The 17,334-nt window shown below is 34.2% G+C and overlaps 1 protein-coding gene across 1 annotated transcript in view; it reads left to right on the top strand.

Annotated features, from left to right (window-relative positions):
* The window catches only part of LOC107744964 (serine/threonine-protein kinase 32C-like), a gene marked incomplete at its 3' end in the record, with an annotated part of 62,291 nt that overhangs the window by 14,744 nt on the left and 30,213 nt on the right, over positions 1–17,334 (top strand). The gene's annotated exons all lie outside the window — the stretch shown is intronic.

Raw genomic sequence — 17,334 nt, 5'->3', positions numbered from 1 at the left:
AAATATGAGTCCATAATCCATAATAACGCTTCCTCCAGTGAAAAAGTGCATCTCCTGTTGTCTCTCGCATCAAAATCCAGCCACATATTAGTTTAGAGCTGTTTAAACGCTGCTTGATCTGTGCAGATTTCTCTCCTGATTCACACCAGAACACTTTTTCACTGGAGGAAGCATTATTATGGATTATGGACTCTGACGGTAATCTGACGGCACCCATTCAGGGTGTAACGATGGAGGCGTGACGCCGGAGTTGAGGATCCAAATGCAAGGCTTTTATTTAGAAACGTGGTCCAGCAGTCAGGGTCAAAACACCAGCAAACAATAATGGCAGAGGCAAGACAAAAGAGTATTCCACAAGGCAGGCAATGGTCAGGGCAGGCAGCAAACAATCACAAAAAACTGATAAACAGTCCAAGAATCAAAACACAGGCAAGGAAACTAGAAAAACAGGGAAACTCGGAGAACGTTACAGGCTAAGCAATCACCAGCAAACTCTGAGTGAGTGTGAGCAATATATAGCTTATAGTCCTCCTAATAAGAGACAGCTGTGCACTGATAATGAGTTCTGATGAGTCCAGGCAAAGGATTATGGGAAATGGAGTCCGGGGTGAATGGTAAAGGGTACAGGATGGGGTGCCCTCTAGCGGAGCTCGTGGATAGTCCAGCTAGAGATCGTGACAAGAGCATCCATTAGTGAGACAGTGACGGAATGATACATTTCTCCAAATCTGATGAAGAAACAAACTCATCTACACGACCAGTCAAAGGTTTTTTAACAGTAAGATTTTTAATGTTTTTAATGAAGTCTCTTCTGCTCACTAAGCCTGCATTTATTTGATCCAAAATACAGCAAAAACAGTAAAATTTAGAAATATTTTTACTTTTTAAAATAATTGTTTTCTATTTGAATATATTGTAAAATGTAATTTATTTCTGTGATCAAAGCTGTATTTTCAGCATCATTACTCCAGTCTTCAGTGTCACATGATCTTCAGAAATCATTCTAATATTCTTATTTGTTGCTCAAAAACACATTTATTATTATTATTATCAATATTTAAACTGAGTATTTTTTTTCAGGATTCTTTGATGAATAGAAAGATCAAAAGATCAGCATTTATCTGAAATAAAAAGCTTGGAGTTAGTACAGTTTTATTTATTTATTTATAATTTTTTGGGAAAGAAATGATAGAAATTAATACTTTTATTTACATTTACATTTACATTTAGACATTTAGCAGACGCTTTTATCCAAAGCGACTTACAATTGGGGGATACATAAAGCGATTCTTCTTAAAAGAGGCAAACAGATACAGGAAGTGCTTGTAATACCAAGTTTTTAGACATTGTTCAAATAAGTACACGCTAGAAAGAGAAGGAATAGATAAAGAGAGAGAATTTTTTTTTTTTTTTGTGATGATGAAGTCAAGTAACTTTGAAAGAGATGAGTTTTCAGCTGTCGCTTGAAAATGGTCAGGGATTCAGCATTCCGGATAAGGGTCGGCAGGTCGTTCCACCAGCCAGGAACGGTGAACGAGAATGTTCTGGAAAGTAGTTTTACATTTAGCAAGGATGCTTTAAATTGATCAAAAGTGATGATAAAGACATTTATAATGTTACAAAATATTTCTATTTCAGATAAATGCTGTCCTTCTGAACTTTCTATTCATCAAAAAAACCTGAAAAAAAATCTACTCCGCTGTTTTCAAAAAACAACAATAATAATAATAATAATAATAAATGTTTTTTGAGCAGCAAATCAGAATATTAGAATTATTTCTGAAGGATCATGTAACTGGAGTAATGATGCTAAAATTCAGCTTTGAAATTAGAGGAGTAAATTACACTTTAAAATATATTCAAATGGAAAACAGTTAATTTAAAAAGTAAAATATTTCAAAATTTTTACTGCTTTTGCTGTCCTTTGGATCAAATAAATGCAGGCTTGGTGAGCAGAAGAGACGTATTGAGTTGTGCGGCGCAGGTGTTGCCAGATCCAGTTATTATACGTGGTTTTGGACTTGTCTTTTCCACTTAATTTTAGAAAGTTAATAAAGTAGGAAGTTTCAGTTTAGGGTCAGTGATATCTTTATTGCATCTTATTTACAAAAGATTTAAAATAATTTTGGTTTATTTTTCAGTTTTTGTTTGTTTTAATAGGATTTATGGTTTATCTGGCAACACTACATCACCGGCCCAAAAGCCCATGGACAGGTGCTGACAGGACAGGCAAAAAATATCATGCTATTATCTGTCAGAAACGTTATAAACGCTGTCAAAAACAGTAACATTTAACACTAGTACACAGATCTGTAGAACAAGTAGGTTACAGAATGAAATGAAATACGCAAACACTAGCCATGAAGAAGTCTATGCTATTTCATTCAGTATAGTTACATTTTCACAAATCATGCTATAAACATTCATAAGAGCACTAGACAAAGTTATCAGCTATATAGCACTGGTTATTAATAACAACTATAACAGTAATATGCATTGTTGCATGAATAATAAATAACTGATAAAAATGATCCACTCCTAACTATAGTAAAGTATTAACACATTTTGATGCAATAAATAGGGTATGATTTAAAAATGATAATCTCTCCAAAACAGAGAAAACATCTTTCACAAACATCTGCATGTCTGCTTCTTTTAAAGTGTGTAGTGTATAATGAGTTGTATTTGTAGGGGTTATTATAGCACAATTCTTTAACCCCCCACCCCCGAACCTCACTAATTTTCAAAGCCTGGCTATGGCCATGCTGGCGGTGTACATCTATGAAGGCCTGAGGGTGAGCACATTTTCAGCACATTAATTTTAGGTGAACTATTCCTTCATTGTAGCTGTGAAATCTCTTGAGTCTGTGGTCACGCTGCAGATCTCTAGTGCGTGTTTTGCTGTAGTATATGGCGTTGCGTGTGGATAAAGGGTTCGGTGTGATCGCTGCTAAGCACTGAATACTGCAGATGTCATGTAGTCTGAATGTGCTTGTCTCAGGGGTTTTCTTTGAGACTGAGTGAAGCTATTCTTAATGGAGACGCCTCTCATCTCTGACAGTAATATAGCGGTGGGGTTTTCAGAGACACACGTGGTCATGCATGCGCTTTGAAGATCAATAGTGTGTGTTCTTCTGTAATCCTTAAAGAAGATGAAGCAGCAGCTTAAGGGCTCGTGGCTTGTGATTCCTCTGCGGTTCCTCCTCTGCTGTGTAGCTCTCACTGTCTGTGAGAGAAAGACATGCATGTTGGGTAATTACTGGAGGTAAAACTTCAAGAGCACAGCTTGATAAGGGAATTAAAGCACATTAACATGGATCCTTACACAGAGTTCTGTAAGCTGAAGATATTTGTGCACTTGTGATCAGTTTAATTCTGTAGTTTTTATTCTACAGTAAGGTTAAGCAGATGTGTTGGCAATTGTAAACAGCCTATATTTGACTAATGGACTATATTACTTGGCAAAATCATTGTTTATGATTATTATTACTATTGATAGATGTAATTATTTTCTTGTGTTTTGTCATATTGAAGTGTCCATCAGATTCCAACTACAAATTTAATTTTTTACCCCCTTTTTTTAATACTGCAATTTGCAGTATTATTTTAGTATTTATATATTATAGTTTTTGTTAATATTATAAATCAGTTTTTATATTTATATTTTCTGTTTTAATTGTAACTTTAAAGCTTATGTGATTTCTTTTGTCATTTTTGTTAGTTTTCATTTTTATGTCTTTTTAAAATAATTTTTACATTTATTTTTATTCCATTATTTAAGTTTTAATTTTAGTTATTTTAATATTTAAATGGAAAAAAAATGAGAAATGTTATTGCAATTAGCTCAAATAAGGTTATGCTTTTTATATTTAATTTAATTTACTTTTTAAGTAATGATAAAGTTTTTCTTTGCAGTTTTAGTTTTAGGTAATGTTAACAACCTTGGTAATTTTACAACATTTCTATTTTATTCTATTCTATTTGAGAATTTTTAAATAAAAATCAGTCGTAGCCATTTGTATTAAGTTTGATATTTAGTTACTTTAGTACTTCAAGTTTAACTAAATGAAAATAAGAAATGTTGCCATGGCAACTAGCTGAAATAAAATAAGTTAAAGCTGTTTTTTTCAGTTAATGTAATGAAAATGTTTTTCATCATTTTAGTTTCAGTTAATGATAATAACCCTGGTTAATTTGCAATAATTCTATACTATAATGACAATAACCTTGGTCAACTGGCAATTATTCTATTCTATTCTATCCTATAATGACAATAACCCGGTCAATTGGCAATATTCTGTTCTATTAACAACAAAAACCTGGTAAATTCGCAATATTTCTGTTCTATTCTATTCTAACTGAGACTTGTCTCAGCATTTGTGTACTGTTGCTCTCTCATTGGTCTGATTGCTTATATTGTTCTCCTCATTTGTAAGTCACTTTGGATAAAAGCGTTTGCTAAATGATTAAATGTAAATGTATTCTAATGACAATAACCCTGGTCAGTTGGTAATATTCTATTCTATTCTATTCTGTAACGACAAAAAACCCTGGTCAACTGGCAATATTTCTGTTCTATTCTATTCTAATGACAATAACCCTGGTCAATTGGCAATATTCTATTAACAACAAAAACCCTGGTCAATTGGCAATATTTCTGTTCTATTCTGTTCTATTCTATTCTATTCTATTCTATTCTAATGACAATAACCTTGGTCAATTGGCAAAATTCTATTCTATAATGACAAAAATAACTGGTCAACTGGCAATATTTCTGTTCTATCTTATTCTAATCTATTATATTCTATTCTAATGACAATATCATTGGTCAATTGGCAATATTTCTAGTTTGTTTCATTCAATTCTGTTCTGTTCTGTTTTATTAAATATCGACACTAACCCTAGTCATTTGGCAATAATTCTGTTCTATTCTATTCTATTCTAATGACAATAACCCTGGTCAACTGGCAATATTCTATTCTATTAACAACAAAAACCCTGGTCAGTTGACAATATTTCTATTCTACTCTATTCTATTCTAGACTAACTGAGATTTGTCACAGCATTTGTACACTGTTGCTCTCTCGTTGGTCTGATTGCTTATATTGTTCTCATTTGTAAGTCACTTTGGATAAAAGCGTCTGCTTAATGATTAAATGTAAATGTATTCTAATGACAATAACCCTGGTCAGTTGGCAATATTCTATTCTATTCTAATGACAATAACCTTGGTCAATTGGCAATATTCTATTCTATTATATAAGGATAAAAACATGGTCAATTGGCAATATTTCTATTCTATTCTAATGCCAATAACCCGGATCATATGGCAATATTTCTATTTTGTTTAGTTCAATTCTGTTCTGTTCGGTTTTATTCTATAATGATAACCCTAGTCAATTGGCAGTATTTCTATTCTGTTATGTTCTATTGTGTTCTGTTCTGTTCTATTATATTCTGATGACAATAACCCTGGTCAAATGACAATATTTCTATTTCTATTCTATTGTTTTCTTTCAGATTTGTTTGTTCTTTTAAATTTAAAATGTAAATTTAAATTTAAATTTATGCATTTAGCAGATGCTTTTATCCAAAACAACTTAGTGCATTCAGGTTATACATTTTTTACCAGTATGTGTAATTTTAATATAATTTATATTAAATTCTTTATATTAACTTTTAATATAAATCAGTCATGGCGGTCTGTATGAAGTTTGTTTTTTGTGTTGGGTGTTGTGAAGTTTTCTTCCATCAGCATGTGTTGATGGCAGTATGTGTGTTTGTTGCCCTTGAGCGTGCCGTCCGTCTGTGGAGAAAGTGTTGGCTTCAGACAGACGAGGGCTGCTTTCCTCAGACGGCCGTATTGATTATCATGAGATTCCTGAAGCACATGTTTTTTTTTAGCTCCAGGTACTCTGTTCTTCACTTCTTCATGCACATTCGTTTTATTTTTCTGTCATGAAGTCCTGCTGTGGGCCAAACCAAAGACATTTTCTATAGAAATGCTATAAGGGGAATAAAAACAGACCTACGATAAGAAATCTCTAGAGAAAATCAGAAAAGATAAGAAGTTCAGTTCCGGCGCAGTTACTGGTCTGTGAAGAACTGCTTGTATCTCACAATATCGTCTGCTCTTTCTCAAGTTCTCTTTGAAATGTAATAATGTGTTTGGTAAGAGATATCAGATCATGTACTTCAGACGTTTATATTTCTAGCAGTGTGTGTGCAGACGTGTGAATGTGCAGCAGCTTTCCTCTGAATCACGGCAAGATCTTGAGTCCAGGAGAAGCTGGATCTTGGCAGTGAATCTGGAGATGTTGTTCATCTTGAAATATCGCCAATGCACCAACATTTTGCTTTGCATCATTGCAAGCTTTTAACTTGCTCAGCTGGGGTTTAAAAGATGCTTCATATTCAGCATTATCAGTTTGCCTGCACTAATACTATCAGATGAGAACAAAACATGAAGCGAATTGATCTGAATAATGACACAAACTTTACAACATTGACATGGTTATTAAACTGAACTGAATCTAAATTCATTTAAACTAAAAGAAAATGGAAAATGTTGCCTTTGCAACAAAACTCGAAATACGTTTAAGCTTTTTTTTTGCATTTAATTTTTTTTTCAGTTAATGTTTTTTTTAATAAAAATGTTTTAGTTAATGATAATAACCCTGATCATTTGGCAAAATTTCTATTCTATTCTATTCTATATTTTAGAATTGTTTGGGGATTTTTAATAAAAATCAGACATGCTTTTGTGTTAAGCTGGTTGTTTAGTTATTTTAGTACTTCAAATTAAACTAAATGAAGATTAAAAATGTTGGCATGGCAACTAGCTAAAATTGAATAAGTTTATACTTTTAAAATATATATTTAAAATTTATTTCATTTAATGTTATTTTATTTCAAGTGATGATTGTTTATGGTTTTAGTTTTAGTTAATGATAGTGACTATTATCATTTGACAATATTTATTTTCTATTCAATTCAATTCTATTCTATTCTATATTATTTGCGGGTTTTTAAATAAAAATCAGTCATGGGTTTTTTTTAGTACTTCATCTTAAACTAAACAAAAATGAGAAATGTTGCCATATTTAATTTTTTGTTTGATATTTTATTTCAGTTAATGTTATTTTATTTCAAGCAATAAAAATGTTTTTTTCCCCATTGATTAACTTTGCAACATTGTTACTAAACTGATACTAATTTAAACAGAATTGATCTGAATAATTCTGTAGAGCTGCTTTTCAACTGGAATTGAATTTGTTTCATTATTCAAATTATGATATACAAATATGAAAATAAATTATAATCAAAATAATCAAATTGTACAATATTAGCACTGTTATTTTCCTGTTTATCACTGTGAAGCTGCTTTGAATCAGTCTGTATTGTATGAAGTGCTGTAGATATAAATGTGAATTGGTTTGTCAGTGTTTGTGTGTCGGCTGCACTATACAGTGTTTTGACGTCCTATAGTGAAAATGCTCTGCATTACTGCATGTAGAAGGTCTGTTTCTCACGCAGGCCTCACATTATCCACATGATCTGTCAGCACATTTCACATTACCCATCATGCTCAGCACTGCTCTGTTTGTGCCCACCAGCCGTTCGTGCCCTTGATTGTGATTAATAAGGAAAAGCTTATGAAAACTGCATAATCTCTTTTTGCATAATTAATGGCAAACCATGACAGCATCTCCAAACAAATAAGTCCTGTATTCAGAGCGAGTTGAGTGAGTTTTGAAATGCTCAGAGAGGATGAGTTGAGATATTTGATGATTTGAGATGATCTGAGTAATGTTACTTTATGTTATGACTGTATATGGAGTGTGATGATGCTTCGTGTGAATCGATTCTGCTGTAATGTTTATATCCACTGGGCTGTCAGTGGGAACGAATGATTTGCATATGAGAGCGAGGAAAAATCAAGGAGAAATTGTGCATCTATCAGCTGTTTAACAATCAGAATCCAGAGATTAAACTGAACTATCTTTGACTGAGTTTTGACTGTATTTGTTTCATGCATTACTGTTCTTATGAATAGTTTTAGTTTTTATATTTATATTTTCTTTTTTAATTTTAGTTTAAATTTTAGTAATTTTATTGTGTTTTTGTATTATTTTTTTTTTATAAAAAAAAAAAAAGTTTTTTATTTAATTTTTATTTCAGTTTTAGTTTTTTTATTACAAGTTAAATTAAATTAAAATGATAATTATTGTCTTGACAGCTAGCTGAAATAAAGTAATTATTTTATATTTTCATTTAATCGGTTTACTTTTATTTTATTTCATATAATGTTTTTATTTCATATAATAGGTATTTCATTTTTTTTCTTTACATTTATGCTTTTAGCAGACACTTTTTATCCAAAGTTATAATAGACTTATAATAGAAGAACAAAAGTAATTAATTAATTAATTAAATATACATTGTCAGGTTGAGTAGAAAGCATGATTAGAAAACAAGTTAGAGCAGGTGGAAATGCAGATTTGAGGATTTTTTATTTATTATTTTTTATTATTATTAATTATTATTCATTTATCCCTATCTATCAATTATGAGCATACGGCTAATAAATATAATTCTTCTATGTGTTCTTTTTTTTTTTTAGCAAAAATAAACATGATAAATACTGTTAATGCGACTCCATGAAATGACCGAGTGACTAAACCTTTGGTCAAGCTGTCCACCAACGTTAGGAAGCTTTTGTTGAAATGTGTGTTCCCCTTCATGGGAACTTCGAACTGCGTCCTCTAGGGGTCGCTATGGGGGACGCCTCGTCGTGACCCGTGTCTGAAGCATACATTGAAAAAACACCAACTCGTTGGCCGGCGACAGCCATGACGTCACTACCGGTGCGACTATAGTATAAATAGGCGCCGGGAGCACACATCATTCTCTTCTTCGTCTTCATTGACTGTTCTGTTTGAAGCGTGCATTTCCAAGGAAAAAGTAAGAGCTATCTCTATTTATTATGGCGAGCACTAGCAGAGCATTTAGAAGGTATTTGCTATTTGACACCAGATGACACACACGATCTATGTGTTGTTTGTTTGGGCGAAGAGCACGCACGCGATGTCCTCAAGGGGGCAATCTGCGTGCATTGCGATCTTTTTCCAATACATATATGAATTGCAAGTCTGCTTCTACATGTCTCTCACTCTCTCACTCTCTCTCTCTCTCTCTCTCTCTCTCTCACACACACATAAACACACACACACACACACACAGCGGTCAGATCACGTGAGCTCCATTAATGATCTTCATGTATCTGTTGACCATCTAAAGGTTCTTTAATGATCCTTACAGGGACCCTTAACACAGTCTCATATATCAAACACACGGACACTCGATGATCCCAGTGTGCACTGCAGCAAAACTAGCTCTAACTGTGCTTCTCCAGAGTCTTTAACTGGAGCTTCTTCTCTGGACAGCAAAGGCCTCATCAATATTTTGATCCTCTTTATTTGCGTAATGAATGACAAATGAGAGAAGACGTTTGAAAGTTTTGTTTTGTACAATGGCTTGTAGGCAGATCTCCACCTTATCCAGCACTTGTTCAGTTTCTGTTTTATAAAAGATCCCGTTACCGTTTCATTATGAGAAAGCGCTGCAAACGATTCAGTGCGTGAGTGAACTCTCTGAATGAATCAAATTGAATCGCAGACCAATTCAGAACTCTTTGTTAACCTGTTCATCAGAGTAGAATTTGTGAATCTGACATTATTAGTTCTATTTCTAGACCGCAGATAGAAAACACATGATTGCATGAGGGTCATTCCGTGTCAACTCAAACAGAGGTCCCCGGCTCAAATTTTTGATTTTGCTAATATTTTTTCTGAAGAAAGATAAACATGTATAATGATGAAAGCCAAAATATTAAATGTCATGGAGGAATATTTACGGAGTAATCCACTATTTTGTAGAGGGGGGTCAAAATGGCAATTTTCACCTGAGATTCAGAGCCAAATTACAGGGGGGTAAAAATAACTTTAGAAAGATGGCAGCATCATAATGTTATTTTTACACAGAGAATAGTAGGTCTGTTAGTAAACTCTGTTGACTTTAGCTGTCTTTGTTGCATTATGTGCCAATGGTGACCGTTCAAAAATGGGGAAACAGCACTTTTCAAGTTTTTTCTCCAAAGTTTGCATGCCTGTAACTCACAAAATATTAAAGATATCTTAAAGCCCTTTTAGAAATTGAGTCTTAACAAACTTTCCTTTTGGTGTCTTCATTTTTAAGGCCCCATATGGTTCGGTTCCAGAGATATTGGGATTTCAATATGGCTCCAGGAGTAAATCATTAAATTGCACACATTTTCAGTGGTCAAAAACACAATGTGGGTCACTTTAAAAAAAATATGACACTTATTTTCTTTTAAAGAGCAATGTCTGAAGAACAACTAATGTTTAAACTAGAAATGTATCTTGTTTCCTTCTGTCAGAACAACTGCAATGAACATACCTGTCTGAGTGCCATATATATTCTTTTTCCAAAGTTTGCGTGCCTGTAACTCAAGAAGTGTTAAAGATATTGCACTATGGTTTTAGATTCTAGTTCTTAATAAACTTTTCTTTTGTAGTCTTCATTTTCAAGGCCCTACATCGTTCAGTCCCAGAGATATGGGACAGATATTCACATAGAAAATGGTTATTTTAAATTGTATAAACAGTTCACAATTTCTACTGTATTTTTGATCAAATAAATGCAGCTTTGGTGAGCAGAAGACACATATTTTTTTAGAAACTCCTCGCCGTTCCCACACTTTTGACTGGTGTAGTCTGAATGAAGTCTCATCTGTGGCTCTGTGTGTATCATTAGTTGGAGTGCTGTGTGGCACAAGACAGACCTCAGACAGGAAGAGACACTAATGACTTCCTCTGTGTGGGTTTTCTGCCCACGCTGTCAGTCATCTCGAAAAAACCTTCAGCAAGATGCTTCTTAATGAAAACAATAAATACAGATAGATATAGTCAACAGGACACTAAAATTAGTAATGTATTGTGTGTATTATTCACAATACACCATTACAAATCAGCTTCGCAAAAAATCATGTTGTTAATGCTTATAATATCTTCATGTTACGAGTTACGTTTTGCAGCAACACAAACATGAGTGCATGTACAGTAAAGTCAGATGAACTATAAATCATCTTGTATATCTCTGGCTGATTTTCTGAGCATAGAGACAGTTGCAGCATCAGTATTCATGAGGGTTGATGGTCATGCATTAGCTCGCTCCTTCTTCATCATGTTGGATTTCTGCTGCTGACTCAGACTCATCTGCTGATGTGTTCGCCATAAAACGCCTCCGAAGCCTTCAGCTTTCTGTGTGTTCAGCTCTCCTGCTTTCTCCATGACGCTTCGTGTGAATTATGGGAGTGACTTCTGCTAAACTGTGAGCCATGAGCGAGAGATTCGATCGATGAATGCAATAATAAGCTCATTTAAAAACTGGGTTCAATGAGGCGACATTATTCCACTCGCACTTTAAAAGTGTAAAAAAGCCCTCCCTGTTGAAAAAAACAGCATATACTGGGGTTTTTTCAACAGGGCTGACAGATAACAACTATTGTATTTCCCTGCTTTAGAAACGGTTAAGTAAACTTGGCTAATTATAAGAGAAAGAAAACTGTGTTTTAAAGCATCTGTGTGAAAACAAACCTGGAAAACGACAATTTTTTTTATTTTTAGTTTATGCAGTGAATTATTTATGGGACTTATCACAAATTAAGTCATAAATGCACAGTATATGGTGTATATATATGGCTTGTGCTGAGGGGTTTCTTCATATTTCATTTCATTCACACTGATTTATACAACATTTTACTCCTAAAAACATGGTGGAAATGTGTTTGTTTTCTGTCTGTTGACAGTATTTTCTGATTTATGGAGTGATAAAAAGATATGTCCCCTCTGGAAAAACCTGCAACTCTGATATGACAACTTTGAACATGGCTTAATCCAATACTATTATAGATTCTGTTAATATTTAGATTTTATTTTTATATTTATTTAATTTTTTCTGTTTTTATGTTAATTTTAGATAGAAGCATGCTAGTGACATGCTAGTAACTTGCTAATCATGCTAGCAACATGCTAATCATGCTAACGACATGCTAGTAACATGTTAATCATGCTAGAAACATGCAAGTGACACTAGTAACTTGCTAATCATGCTAGCAACATGCTAGTAACTTGCTAATCATGCTAGCAACATGCTAGTGTCTTGCTAATCTTGCTAGCAACATGATACTCATGCTAGAAACATGCTAGTGACATGCTAGTAGCATGCTATTCATGCTAGTAACATGCTAGTGACAGGCTAGTAACTTGCTAATCATGCTAGCATCATGCTAGTTACTTGCTAATCATGCTATAAACATGCTAGTAACATGCTAATCATGCTAGAAACATGCTAGTGACATGCTAGTAACTTGCTAATCATGCTAACAACATGCTAGTTTCTTGCTAATCATGCTAGCAACATGTTAGTAACATGCTAATCATGCTAGAAAAATGCTAGCGACATGCTAGTAACTTGTTAATCATGCTATAAACATGCTAGTCACTTGTTAATCATGCTAGCAACATGCTAGTAGCATGCTAATCATGCTAGCAACATGCTAGTAACATGCTAATCAGGCTAGAAACAAGCTAGAGACATGCTAGTAACTTGCTAATCATGCTAGCGACATCCTAGTCACTTGCTAGTCATGCTGGCAACATGCTAGTTACTTGCTAATCATGCTAGCAACATGCTAGTTACTTGTTAATCATGCTAGCAACATGCTAGTAGCATGTTAATCATGCTGGCAACATGTTAATCATGCCAGCAAAATGCATGTTAAAAACATGCTAATCATGCTAGAAACATGTTATCAACATCTAATCTATATCATCTAATCTAATCTATCTAAATTTTCAAACTTCAGGCTTTTACAACTGCTTTAAACTTTCAGGCTAGGCTTTCTCAAGCCAACCTAAAGTTTGTCTTGATGAACTTTTTTATCTAGTTTATTTTGTTGTGTTTAGCCATTTTTATTAGATTTGTTTGCTTTTAAATATGTCTAGTTTTTAGTCATTTTTATTTCAGTGTTAGTTTCAGTTATTTTACTAGATATGATTAAACTAAATGAAAATGAGAAATAATCAGGAGGAAAAGATGCAGCTCTTCCATTGATATTCTTGTTAAATTAAAATACCAAGCATTATGTTATTCTACTGACATCAGAAAATACAACTCTATGGAAACCATAGCAAACTGACAGATAAAGATTATTTGTAGTGCAACCTTATGATCTGAAATGATTTATTTTTAAATGAAACTTCCTGTAATTTGAACATAGTCTCGTTAGGACAAATGTGGATAATGTGTTTATAGGAGACAGAAGAGGCGGTTGTGTGTTTAATATCACAGGTGCATGACGTTTAAATCTCTATAATATTTGAATCAGAGCTCTCAGAGGAACGGTTTGTCTGGCTTTATTGCATTCTGGGAATACAATAAAACAGACGCTGTTCCAGCAAGCAAATGACTAAACGTTAGTCATCACATTTGACCGACAGAATGACTGCTGTTTTTGTCTGGTCTTTCTTTAAGTGTATTAAAGCCAGAGTAAACTTGCCCACAGACTCTGGTTCGTGAATGTACTTTAGTCAAAAATGTAGTCTATTTTTGTCTGTAGATTTCTATCTTTAAAGAGTTTTTTCTCTTACATTCAGCAAGCTTTACAGTTTTATTCCGTTCTATATTCTGAAGGTTTGTTCATATTTCTTTCACACTAATTTATACGACATTTTACTGCTAAAAACATGGTGAAAATGTATTTGATTTCTGTCTGTTGATAGCATTTTCTGATTTATGGAGTAATATAAAAAAAAACCTTTTAACTCTAATATGACAACAAAATCAAAGAATTATGAACCTCACTTTATCCAGCAATCAGATTTATGTTCTGGAAATATATGCAAATTAGTGCATATTTAATTAAATATTTTTTAATATAATAAATATGCCTCATTTTCATATTTAAACATAACATTAAAAACTTATGTAATAATACATAATATAATGTAATATACATAATGTAGTGTTGTCATTAACATACTGTTGTAGTTTTGTTGATATTTTAGTTTTTATTTCTATATTTTCTGCTTTCATGTTAATTTTAGTTAAAGTGTTAGTCATTTTGATGTGTGTTTTTGTCATTTTAGTAGTTAAAAAAAATATGTCTAGGTAATTTTTATTTCAATTTTAGTTTAAGTTATTTTAGTACAGCAGGTTAAACTAAAATAAAATGAAAATGTTGCTTGGAAACTAGCTAAAATATGTTTTTTATTTCAGTAAACATTTGTTTTATTTCAAGTAAAATTAGTTTAAGGTTTTAGTTTTATTTTGCTGTAATGAATTCAGTAATTTTATGGATTTGGCAACACTGTTGGATAAAAACCAAACTTGAACTGAATTGATCTGAATAATGACTCTGTTGTCTTCTGTAGAGCTGCTTTACAGCTGAAACTGAAATGAATTGAATTGAATTGAAATTGAATTTCACAACATTAATCGTCTTGATATTAAATGTTCTTTTTAAATGTGAGATTTTCCTGTTTATTACAATGAAGCTGCTTTGAAACGATCTGTTTAGTATGAAGCGCTGTAGAAATAAATGCGCTTGACTTGTAAGGTGTCAGGCAGTAGAAATCTGTTCAGTGATTGCTTCAGGTCGACAGGAGAAACGGCTCGCATGAGAAGTTCAAGTAAGAAGCGTCTGCAGAATGAGATTCTTAAGAGATGCTGGAAGTACTTAGAGCGTCTCGACTCTCGCATCTTCAGAAGTGACCCGAGGCGACCCGCGTCCTCTCATGTGGATGAGTGTGTGTTTCTGAGTGTTTCTTCAATCAGAGAGTGTGTGTGTGTGTGTGTGTGAGTGTGAGAGAGAGAGTGTGTGTATGTGTGTGTGAGAGAGAGAGAGAGAGTGAGTGTATGTGTATGTGTGTGCGTGTGTGTGTGAGAGAGAGAGAGAGAGAGTGTGTGTATGTGTGTGTGAGAGAGAGAGAGAGTGTGTGTGTGTGTGTGTGTGAGTGTGTGTGTGTTATGGCTCGCCTCAGGATGCGGTTAAAACACATCAGAAAGCATTTCTTTCTCACACAACTCTGCTTTATCATCAATGGACGAGTTTTCAAACAGAAAAAGGGCTTTTGGAGCACATCAGTCCAGAATAAAACCTCAGCAGATCACTAAATACATTTCTAATGAAATCAGAACGCATGAGCTCTGATATCTTTGACTGTTCACTGATGCTTGAATATTTCGAATAGAAACTCTGAATGCATCTTCATTTAGCTTCACTTGATGTCCCATATTAAAACTACACTGGCCTCATATGTTTCAAGAGCATTAAATGAAATGATGAGCCGTCATATTTATTTTTCTTTTTTTTAAATCAAGATACTTTTACTTGAGATGCAAAATGACTTGTTTTCTGAAAAGAAAAGTAGCAACATTTATGATTACAATTATTAAAACAAGAACAAATATCTGTCAGTGGGGTCAGAAAAATAAACAAATGGAAAACAAGAATATTTTTCTGACCCCAGTGGCAGATATTTCTTCTTTTTTCAAGCAAAAACTCACTTTCTTTTTCTCATAAAACAAGACTCAATATCTTAAGTCATTTTGCTTCACCAGTAAATGCATCTTAATTTAAGAATATTTAGATATTTGTACTACAAAACAAGACAAAAATACAGTGGAAGAAAATGATTTGTTGCAGTGTAGATATCATAATAATAATGTGCTGTTGTTTGAGGTGTTTTTCTGCTGATCTCAAAAGAAGCTCTGACTCTGGCTGGATAAAGGTCGAATCGATGAGTTCTGTTTTCTCATGACTTCACACACGCTGGCGTTCTTCTGATTAACAAACAGCAGCTCGTTTTGCTGCCAGAAACTGTGTTTATTTCTAATAGCGCCGCTGTGTGAAGTGTGTTTTTGAAGCTGAGCCGGTTCTGATGCTGACAGACCACAGAAAAACCCCTGATTAATGCCTGCTGATTTTGCAGTTTTAATCCAGTTTTGGATGAAGCTCAAACAGTAGATCATGGCTTTGATTCTCAGGGAATACATGAAGAGATAAAAAAAAAAATACACCTGCAATGCAAGTTTCTTTAAACAAAAGCATCTGGCAAATACATAAATGCAATGTAAATGTAGTTTTGTGTAAACATTTCTTGATGTTTGGCAGTCTGATCAATGGAGGTAATTGTAATTTTTCTCACAATTCTGACTTTCTTTTGTTGTTTTTTTGTTTGTGCACTAAAATGTTTAATCTTTTGAGTTTATTGTTTCCTGTCTCTACTCCTACTGTCCTGACCATTAAAGCTGAAAAACGTCTCTAGGTTACGTATGTAACCATGGTTCCCCGAGGGAACGAGACGCTGCGTCGAGATTCGCTTTGGGAACACCCCTGCATGACCGCGTTCTGAAGCACGTGTAAAATCAGTCCAATGGAGAAACACAGCCAGGCGAGAGCGGATCATACGCAGCGAGAGTAACTCGCAGTGATGACAATCAGCTCCCTCGAAAGCTGACCGTGCATGCTCTGCTCCTAAACAAACAACACACAGAACGTGTGTATCCCCCGCTGCCAGATAGCGTGGGCAGGGAGGCACACAACGTCTGTAATGCTGTTTGCTTGCCATGGATATTAGTTTAGACTTTGACATATTCTTTTGAATGCTTGTGGACTGACAGACAACAGTAAATAGACTGACACATACACAGAGCGCTACTGAAGAGCAGAAGCTAACTTGCGCTCTGCCGGATGCACTTTTATACTTCCTGTCGCTCACGTCACCCCGCTCGTGACGTCTCGCTGCTCCATTGGACTGATTTTACACGTGCTTCAGAATGCGGTCACGCAGGGGCGTTCCCAAAGCGAATCTCGGCGCAGCTCGAGTTCCTGAAGGGGAACCCCATTGCAATAAAAAAGCAACAGCAACCTCTGAGCAGTAAAACATTTTTATAATGGAGTCTTGCAAGAGATTACAGCAAGACAATAAAGAGATCTCCCATGTCTCTCACACGTTTCTCTCTCATTGTCATATTGGATTCTACTTTTATTTCTCCTAAGGATTCTGAGACCTCATGTCTCATTTGTGTCTACTTCTATTTCTCCTAAGGAATTTTGATAGTATGCTGTTGATACTAAAATGAGAGATATAGGAGAATCTCTTCTAAGTCTCCTGAGCTTTGGAAAAGCAACCACTGAGCAATAAATTTTTCCTATGGGTATATTCACATGACTCTTGTAAATGATGA

Source organism: Sinocyclocheilus rhinocerous, unplaced genomic scaffold (genome assembly GCF_001515625.1).
Source record: "Sinocyclocheilus rhinocerous isolate Xijiao unplaced genomic scaffold, SAMN03320098_v1.1 scaffold881, whole genome shotgun sequence".
Lineage (NCBI taxonomy): Eukaryota > Metazoa > Chordata > Actinopteri > Cypriniformes > Cyprinidae > Sinocyclocheilus > Sinocyclocheilus rhinocerous.
This window is presented reverse-complemented; position numbering and strand designations above follow the sequence as displayed.